Source organism: Triticum aestivum, chromosome 7A (genome assembly GCF_018294505.1).
Source record: "Triticum aestivum cultivar Chinese Spring chromosome 7A, IWGSC CS RefSeq v2.1, whole genome shotgun sequence".
Classification (NCBI taxonomy): Eukaryota; Viridiplantae; Streptophyta; class Magnoliopsida; order Poales; family Poaceae; genus Triticum; species Triticum aestivum.
The window spans coordinates 411,161,928-411,172,517 of record NC_057812.1 but is presented as its reverse complement, the minus strand read 5'-3'; positions in this window follow the sequence as shown (position 1 = coordinate 411,172,517).

The following is a 10,590-nucleotide window of genomic DNA, read 5'->3' as shown; positions in this document are numbered from 1 at the left end:
AGATGATGCTTAACCCAGCCAAGTGTGTTTTTGGAGTTCCAGCCGGCAAGCTCTTCGGTTTTCTGGTGTCTAACCAAGGTATTGAAGCTAACCCAAAAAAGATCAAGGCAATTACATCTCTGGCTAAACCAACCTGCGTCAATGATGTTCAACGACTGGCGGGTCGTGTGGCTACTTTGAGCCAGTTCATAAGCCGGTTAGGGGAAAAGGCTATGCCTCTGTATCAGTTGATGAAGAAAACGGATGTATTTGTTTGGAGCGATGCTGCGAACACCGCTTTTGAGGATCTGAAGGCACAACTGGCTGAGCCGCCGCTCCTAGCTTCTCCCATGGAGAAAGAACCGCTATTGTTATATGTAGATGCCAACTCACAGGCTGTTAGTGTGGCTATGGTGGTAGAGCGCAAGGAGGCTGGCAAAGAGCATCCGGTTCAGCGGCCGGTTTATTATGTCAGTGAAGTGTTAACTGAGTCCAAGCAACGATATCCACATTGGCAGAAACTTGTTTATGGGGTGTTCATGGCAAGCCGGAAGCTTAAGCATTACTTCAAGTACATCCAATCACTTTGGTTAGCTCTGCTCCTTTGGGAGACATTATTCAAAATAGAGAAGCTACAGGGCGAGTCGCCAAGTGGGCAATTGAGCTTGGGTCTCATGGGCTGAAGTATGTTCCACGCACCACGATTAAGTCTCAAGCTCTGGTCGACTTTATCAATGACTGGACAAAGATGCAGATGCCAGAAGAAAAGCCGGACAACACATATTGGACTATTCATTTTGACGGGTCCAGGCAATTAGAAGGCTCGGGGGCTGGAGTCGTATTAACTTCCCCACGAGGTGATAAATTTTGTTATGTGTTACGATTGATGTTTCCATGCACTAACAACGCAACAGAGTATGAAGCATTGCTCCATGGTCTCCGAGTGGCAAAGGAGATGAGCTTGAGCCGGGTCAGATGCCTTGGGGATTCAGATCTAGTGGTTCAGCAGGTGTTTGGCAAATGGGATTCCAAAGACCCTCTCATGGCGGCTTATCACCAAGAGGTGGATGCCGTTATAGGATATTTTAAAGGTTATCAGGTGGAACACATTGACCGTCGAAAAAATGAAGCGGCTGATGCTTTAAGCCGGCTGGGGTCTCAACGTAAGCCGGTAGCACCCAACACCTTTTTAGATGTTTTGCATAACCCCTCTGTCAAGTTCCCACAGAAGAAGATTTAGTTGTTCCTGACCCGGAGGCACAGCGGGTGGCGGCTCTTCATGTAATCCCAGATTGGACGGTGCCGCTCTTGGCTTACATGACCCGGGGAGAATTGCCAACGGATGAGACCCTGGCTCGACAGATAACCCGGCGGTCTAAGTCCATGACGATTTCGGATGGAGAGTTATTTCATCGCAGTGTTTCTGGAGCGTTTCAACGGTGTGTTTCCCCCGAAGAATGTCAAGAAATCATTCATGAGATCCATGAAGGTGATTGTGGTCATCACGCTGGGTCAAAATCTTTGATGGCCAAGGCGTTTCGTCACAGTTTTTACTGGCTGACGGCTCACGCTGATGCAGAGGATCTAGTCAGTAGATGTGACGGATGTCAGAAATTCACATGACGGGTGCATGTGCCGACTCAAGAGCTCCGGATGATTCCAATCACTTGGCCGTTTGCAGTCTGGGGGCTTGACATGGTGGGACCTTTCAAAAGGTCTAAGGATAAGAAGACACATCTCTTGTTGGCTGTTGATAAGTTCACTAAATGGGTTGAGGCGGAGCCTGTGAGTAAGTGTGACGCAGTCATGGCGGTTCAGTTCATGAAGAAAATAATCTTCCGTTTCGGCTTTCCACACAGTATTATCACATACAATGGCACTAATCTATCCCAAGGGGCTATGGAAGAGTTTTGTCAGCGAGAACACATCCGTCTTGATGTTTCTTCTGTAGCTCATCCTCAATCCAATGGCCAAGCTGAGAGAGCCAATCAGGAGATTCTGAAAGGGATAAAGCCCCGGCTTATGGTTCCTTTACAGCAAACGCCGGGTTGTTGGGTAGAGGAGTTGCCTTCAGTGTTATGGAGCATCAATACGACACCCAACAGGTCTATGGGTTACACACCCTTCTTCATGGTTTATGGGGCAGAAGCAGTATTGCCCAGTGACATTCGTCACGACTCGCCCCGTGTGGCGGCTTATGTTGAAGCTAACAATGAAAAAGCCAGACAGGATGCGCTTGACTTGTTGGATGAAGAAAGAGACTTAGCAGCAGCACGGTCTGCAATCTATCAACAGGATCTACGTCATTATCATAGCCGCCGGGTTAAGACCAGGACTTTTCAGGAAGGCGACTTGGTGCTCCGGCTCATCCAAGATCTTTCAGATGCACACAAGTTATCCCCAGCTTGGGAAGGACCCTTTCTGGTCAGCAAAAATTTGAACAATGGGTCTTACTACCTCATTGATGTTCGAGAGCACGCAGACTCACGTAAGTCGGAAGAGGAGACCCGCCGGCCATGTAACATTGCTCAACTTCGGCCATATTATACCTGAGCCACCGGCTCTCATCATGTACATACGTTCACATTGTATATACGATGATAAGCAATAAATTAAGACCATCGGTCTCTTTTCTTTTCAAAGATTATGCATTTTTATTATTTTTTCACAAATGACTATTAAGGGGCTGATCATATTTGAATCAAGTTTAACCTTTTCTAGTTCGCCTTATGATCGTATCCGAATCTAGCTGTAAATCTTATGGTCACTTGGGGGCTTCCTATTCAAACATAGGTCGTATGCGAACCAAAGAGAACATAGCTGTTGTAACCCTCTTGATCGGCTCAAGGCCAAACTCACTTGGGCGCTTCTTGATCGTATCCGAATCATAGCTTAACCCCTTTTGAGCCGACTTGGATCGTATTTGAATCAGGGTCGTTAAAAACCTCTCAAGGTCATTTGGGGGCTTCATGTTCAAACCTAGGTCATATTCGAACCAAAGAGAACATAGCTATCGGTACCCTCTTGATCGGCGCAACGCCAAAGCCACTGGGGGCTATATGGCCGTATTCGAACCTTAGCTTAACCCCTTTGGTCCGGGTTACTGATCGTATTTGAATAAGAAACCCCCAATCTTTTGAATACAGAGTTAAACTTATGTTTGTTGTTTATCTTTGAGTTTTTGCTGTTTCAAAATTACAAATGAGATAGCCTGGTTTTCTTCGCCGGCTCAATTATTAGACGACACAACCGCCCGGGTTATTCAAACCGGTGGTCTCAGGATCGGAAGGTATGAGCAACTGAGGTATGATTGTTGAGTATTCAAGGAGTATTAACTTTGATACATATTAAATTATCCAGTCCGTCACCCGGGTTATTTGAGCCGACGACCTAAGAATCAACAAGGACATGGTATAATTCTTATTTATGCGCGCTTACCGGTTGCATTAATTTAAGAGTTAGTATTAAATCTTATCTTTTATTTATATTTGTCTCTATTCTTTGAGGTGGAGATACGAGTTGTAAAAGAGGTGTTTAAACCCAGTTGTTTCTAAACCGCCTTGCCAGGTCTTTCCTTTTTTCCTTTTGTTCACAGGAACAGAGTTTAAACATTGCAGAGACAAGTGTTAAATGAGTCATAAGAAAAGCATTAAAACATTGGCCCCCGGAAGCATAGATTCACATAGAGTGTTTTATGCGCGATGGCATAAGCAAACATGCGGTGTTTTTGACAGCTAAAGCTATTACAAGGCTTCCTAAAGCCCATGAAGATGATCATTGTCCTTCCCTCACCGGCTCAACATCTTGAATCTGCTGGAAGTTGGGCTTTGACCAGTCATAGCCGTTCATGGCGACAAATTCAGCTTCATCATCAATCAGGCCGACCGGATCAACCTCCGGGGTAAATGTGTCTTCTCTCACCGATAGGATCAAGTCAGTTACTTTATAGGAAGGAGGGGCCATCTTCTTATTTTCACTGTCAAAACCCGGTTGATACTTGTCCACATTGGTGTCATCTCCAAGGCTAGTCGCCTGAGGCCGGACTTCACGGACGCAGGCTATAAAGTCATCCTGATCAAAAGGAGACCCGTCCTCCTTCACGGTAGGATAACCCCTTAATACGTCTGCCGGGTCTAGATCTGGTACCCAAGCCTTGGAGCGGCTTAGGGCAGTCAAAGCTCCGGCTCGCGCGCAGGAGCGTTTCACCTCTTGGAATCTGGCATGGAGAATGGACAGCTTCTTCAGGACATCACTGATCTGGTTAGACCCTTGATTAGTAGGAGATATGGCTGCCAGAGCTTGTTGTGCGCCGATACACAGTTGTGCAGTTAAAGTGTATACGGCTTTCATCTTAATCAACGGGTCTTGGTCTAGATTCTTACTTCGCGGACCTACATGTATTTTTCAGAGAGTCAGTTAACGGATCATATTCCAGCTTGATAGGAAACACATATGAAAGATCAAATCAGGAAGCTTTCCAAAGATAGCAGCGACCATCTGAGACACCCAGCCTTTTAAACTGTTCAGATCGGTTGAAATTTCCTTCAGAGCTGTTCCGGCTGTCTTAGCTCGCCGGGTCAGAAGTATCTTCTCATCTGCCCACATTTTTCTTTGATAGAAAAGTCAGTCTTCAACTTCTCCGTTTCAGAAAGACTTATTTGCAGTTGGGAGGTGGAAGATTTAATTTCTGATTCCTGGTTCGCTAGCCGGGTCTTTGTATCAGTCAGTTGGGAGTTCAGTTCAGACAATGCATTCTGTGAAAACATTCAGATAAATCAAGACTTGGTTTCAAATTCCAGTATCCAATTTCAAAGATTCAAGTCTCAAATACTTTATGCATAAACCACTTGACACTTGGGGGCTAATGTATGTCAAATCAAATTTTTATGACTCTACCAACATATTTGAAGTCCCAAGTCCTTTACAAAGTAATAGCACTTGACACTTGGGGGCTAATGCATGCAGTTCAGCAAGTTTTTCAAGTTTAAACTGGAGTATTAAGTATTTTGAAGGCGGTTCTAATTCTAAAAGTACCAATTCATTAATGCTTAAAATAAACCGGTCCTTGGGGACTATGGGTCAAGTTTTGTTTCTATCAGGCAATGATTCAAAGGTAAAAGTCTCAGCCTATATTTTAAGTCTACAGGTTATTCCGCTTCTCTCATAAAGCTGAAGACTTGGGGGCTGAAGGGATATTGGTAAACCGGAAATAACATACCTCATACTTCAACTAAAGTTGCTTGACCATCTCGATCTCAGACTCACGACTGTTGTGGACATGACTGAGATAGCCGGATAAGATATCACTGGCATTAAGACGGTCGTAGTTGGTAACATCAAAGCGAACCTTTTGCCTTTCCAATGATTCCTGCTTAGCTGTGCACCTAGCCAACACCGTTGGGTTCCCCGGCTCAACGAAGCGACTCCCAGTAATTTGAACATCTTGAACACGTGGAGACGGCGGGTCAGTTGAGCTTGACGGTCCAACGGTGGAAGGATTCATAGTGGTGTTATCAAGGGACGGCTCTGAAGGATTTTCTTCATTGATTGGCGGGTCTTCTGGGGCGGCAGTTAATGGAGAAGGTGGCCTAGCCGGCTCAGAGGCTGATACTAGAGGGTCTTCCACCGGTTTAGCCACCTTTGATTTCTTGGATTTAGCCTGGCCACTAAAGAATAATATAGCAGAATTGTCAGCGTTAAGATATAGTTGAGTAACCTGGAAGAAAGGAAAAGTTCTGATTACCCAGGAGCAGTCTTAAAAGCCGGCAATTGTGTTTGAGATGGGCCATCTGAAGAACGAGACACCTCCTGAAAGGATAAAGGAAAGAGTTAAAAGAAATGTAAGGAGAAGGATTCATTACAACAGGCTAAAGACAGTAATAATTAAACCTCATTCGGGCGTTTCCGAGGGGTCTGTTGAAGGATAACAGCCGGTTCATCTTCAATTCCAACTTCACGGCAGCTTTCATGTTGCTTCTTTTTCAAATGAAAGTTGGGATCCAAATGAGCTAAAGGGTTAGAAAACCTTACTTTACGGATCACTTGACGAACTTTGTGTCTTGGTAAGGGCTCTGAGTCAGAGGAAATGATAGTTACATCTACTTCCTCAGCCTGACTGGCCCCAGTGCCATCCTGGTAAGGATCAGTGTCAATAAGAGTGTTAAAAATTGGCCAAGGGAGTCAAGGGCTACCTCCGAGTCAGACGTGTCGTCAAGCTTCATTAAATCTTCAGCAGTGGTTTTCTTCTTCTTCTTCTTGGATTTTCGGGCTATTTTCTTGGCGTTCATGGCGGCGAGTTTTGCCTTCTTGGCAGCTTCATGATCATATTTCACCTTCCAGAAGTCAGAATTGGCCTATAAAGACAAGGAGAAAGATCAGTATTAAGTACTAATAGCCGGGCAAAACACAAAGAAAAAGAGATCAGAATGTACTTACTTCTGGCACCGGATTAATCTTGCAGAAGGGACTTAACCCAACAATACTGCAATCTTCGTACTTCCCATTTACCAAAAGGGTTGACATCGAAACAATGTCTTCTTCGGTGAGTTCAACTGAGTTGTGACGAAGAGGATGGTCCGGACTTCCGTCATGTTCATACATCAGTTGAGATCGATGACTTAATGGGATAACCTGCCATGAGATCCAGCAACGGGTCAGATCTACTCCGGTTAGACCGTTACCCAATAAGCCACGGATTCTTCTAATGGAGGGAAGAAGCTTCCTACGCTCAGCGATGGTAAGCTTATCCTAAAGGGTAAACTTGGAGTCAAGACGGCTAGGGCGGTAACCTGGCAGGGGCTTCTTGTTCGCTGGAGAAGTATCCTGACAATAAAACCAAGTTTGGTTCCAATCTTTTGGGTGGCTCGATAAGACGATGAGAGGAAAAACAGCACCCTGCCGGCGCTGAATCGAGATGCCTCCAAGTTCTAAGCTAGAACCATTGGTGCATTCATTCTGGCGATTCAGACAAAAGTATTCTCTAAACAATTCTATGGTGGGCTCTTGCTGAAGATATGCCTCACAGAGCACTTGGAAGTTACAAATATTGGAATTAGAGTTGGGTCCAAGGTCCTGAGGATGGAGTTTGAAAAAAATGAAGGACCTCTCTGAAGAATTTTGAACCGGGTGGTGAAAATCCCCGGTTCATGTGGTCAGTAAAGATAATCACTTCTCCATCTTTCGGATTGGGACGTTCTTCCTCCGGGTCAGGAGCACGATAAGACATGACATTCTTTGAAGGCAGAAACCCCACGATGAAGAACTCTTTTAACCGTTCCTCAGTTACGAAAGAAGGGACCCAGTTACAGATGGTCGGTGACTTCGACGGCATGATGTACAACAAACTGAAAAATAAGTAACAATATGCCGGTTCAGTCTACGGTTAATTATAAAGGCAAGTAATGGCGGTTTAACTAAGGTCTAATGGTATATAAGGAAAAGAAAAGCCAGAGTGGTAAGCCGCCATGACTACAGATTTTCTCAGAAGGCAGAATTCAGTTAAGTGTTGATATAAACAAGTTTCACAAGTTGTTGTTATTATTTTGGATCAAGATGGTTCAAAAAAGGAAAATAACTATAGACCTAAAACTGGCACAGATGAGTTCATCAGTGCTAAACAAAGCCTCTGAACAGGGAAAATAATTTGTTGGCATTTGAAACAGGGGCGAAATAGCTGCCGCGTCGGTTTTATACTATCCAAAGATCAAAAAGGGCGATGGTGATGAAATCTAAAAAGAGTTCATGACGAACAGTAAAGAACACCAAGGAGCTTGAAGGTTCTAATATGGATCTGATGTCGAGAAGAAAGGGACTTACAGATGCAGAGTTGCAGTGGAGGTTTGTTGCGGTCTCTTCAGATCTAATCAGGTTGATGCGGCGGCCTGAGTCGATGAAGACAAGATCTATGGCGGCGGCGGCGGAGCTCGAGCAGCAGAGAAGCAGCGAGAGGAAGAAGACGACCGAAGGGGGAGAATGGAAAAGATCTAGGTCGTGCCTATTTATAAGGGAGTGTGCGAACAGGCGGGCGTGAAAATCAAGGAGACCCAATAATGATTATCCAACTGAACAGACGCCTCGATTCCCGGAAGACATTAAAAATGAAAGATCCGTTGAAAGATGACGTCATGAAAGTTTTTGTGTTTCAGAAAGATGACGTCACAGCGGGTTAAGGAAATTTTCAAACAGAGGATGGATTCTTCCTAAGTATTGAAGATTGACAAAGAACAAAGTTCAAAGTCAACCTGGGGCCTAATGTTGGGGATATTACTATCAGCTAAGACCCGCCCAAGAGGGGTCGGGTCAGCCTTACTGGGGGGTTACATAAGAAGCCCATATACAGTCAAGATGATAGTTTATTAGTATATATAGAAAGCCCAAAGGCCTCGGGCCGGCTCAAGGGACATTATTGTAAACCGCCATATGTGCGGAAAAACTTGTAAGGAAAGGCATGTAAAGGAAGTCACCGAGCCGGACACGATTATGAGCCGGCTGAGACTTTGTAAACCACCAGGCGTCGACCCGTGTATATAAGGGGACGACCCGGTGGCGGCTCAGGACAAGAAACAATCAAGTCGAGAACCAAGCCGGTGAGTTGAGCCCCTTGGTAATCGAAACGCCAGATTTTCCAACACAACTAGACGTAGGCTTTTACCTTCATCGTAAGGGGCCGAACTAGTATAAAACATCTCGTGTCCTTTGTCCCGATTAACCCCTTTAAGATTCCTAGTTGCAATGGCCCTATGACTAAGTCCTTTCACTAGGACATCTACCGTGACAATTCCACGACAACACCCTTGAAGCAGAAACTAGGGTGGCTTAAACGCCACTGCAATGACATGGGGATGCTCATGGAGGCTCTGGTTAAATATGCTGACTCTGATAATACCAAAGACCCCGAGGCTAATGACGATAAGGCAGGGAAGGGGAAGAGGAGCAGCAACGCTAAGGGGCAGCAGTATAACCCGTGATGCAACGGTAAGCGCAAAGCTGATAATAGTTTTGACTTTGTGGCTAACACCAATGCACAGAATAATGGTCAGCGTCATAATGGTAAGCCGCCCACACAAGCCGGCGGATCCGGCATCAATCTTGAGCATATGTTGAATCAGACCTGCCCATGACATGGTACGAAAGAAAGACCATCCGGGCATCTATGGAAGGACTGTCACATCATGAAGGAGTACAAAAATTCAAATCTTTTCCATGATAGCCATGGGCCAGGTGGCGGTTCCAGGCCCAGCTCTCATGGTACGGGTTATGGTGGTGGCGGTTCTAACTCTGGTTTCCAAGGAAACCAAGGTAATCACAACAACCAGGGTGGTTACAACCAGCAGAGCAATCAAGGGGGTCAGCAACAGCAACACTCTAGTTACCAAAGCAACCCGAAGCAGTTGAATAGTGGGCAATATCATGTGTTTACCACTAGCTTGTGTAAGCGTGACCAGAAGCTTCATATGAGATTAGTCAATGATGTTGAGCCGGCAGTTCCTCGCTATCTACATTGGTCGTGTGGAGTCGGGAAGATCATCCACCCCGGGTTGATAATCCGGGTCATTTGGCTTTGGTGGTTGCACCGCAGGTCGGAGGGTATAAGTTTACCAAGGTACTCATGGACGACGGAGCAGCATTAATATCCTTTATTATGAAACTTTCCGTCGCATGGGGTTGACTGATAAAAATCTTAAGCCGTCAAACACTGTTTTCCATGGCATGGTGCTTGGTAAGTCGGCATATCCAGTCGGTAAGATAGCTCTGGAAGTTGTTTTTGGAGATGATCATGACTCTAGGTCAGAAACATTGACCTTTGAAGTGGTCAAGATCCACGGCCCATAACACGCTCTGTTTGGACGGCCGGCTTACACCAAGTTCATGGCGCGCCCGTGTTATGTGTATCTACAGCTCAAGATGCCGGGTCACAAAGGAAACATTACAGTGCATGGGAGCCGTAAGATAGCTCTGGAGTGTGAAGAGGGGGAGGCAGCTTATGCTGAGTCAGTTTGTGCAACGGAGGAGTTAAAATTTTACAAGGACAATGTTGACCCGACAGATATGACGTCTTTGAAAAAGCCAACCACAAAGCATGATCCGGTGTTAAAGTTTAAGTCGGCAGATGATACGAAGATGGTTGATTTTGTTCTTGGTGACTCATCCAAGCAGTTCATCATCAGTGCTAATCTAGATCCGAAATAGGAAAGCGCGCTCATCGAGTTCATCCTTGAGAACCAGGACATCTTTGCATGGAAGCCTTCAGACATGCTGGGTGTACCGAGAGAACTCGTTGAGCAAACTCTTAATATTGATCCAAAGTTTAATCCGGTCAAGTAGTTTCTTTGCCGTTTTATTGAGGAGAAACAGAAGGCCATTGGAGAGGAAGTAGCCCAGGTTTTGGCAACTGGGTTTATCATTGAAGTTTTCCGTCCTAAGTGGTTGGCTAACCCGGTGCTGGTACTTAAGAAAAACGGCACTTGTCGTATGTGTGTTGACTACACGGATTTAAACAAGGCTTGTTCGGCTGATCCTTTTGCTCTCCCTCCTATTGATCAGATTATTGATGCTACGGCGGGTTGTGAGCATTTGAGTTTTTTGGATGCTTATTCTGGTTATCATCAGATC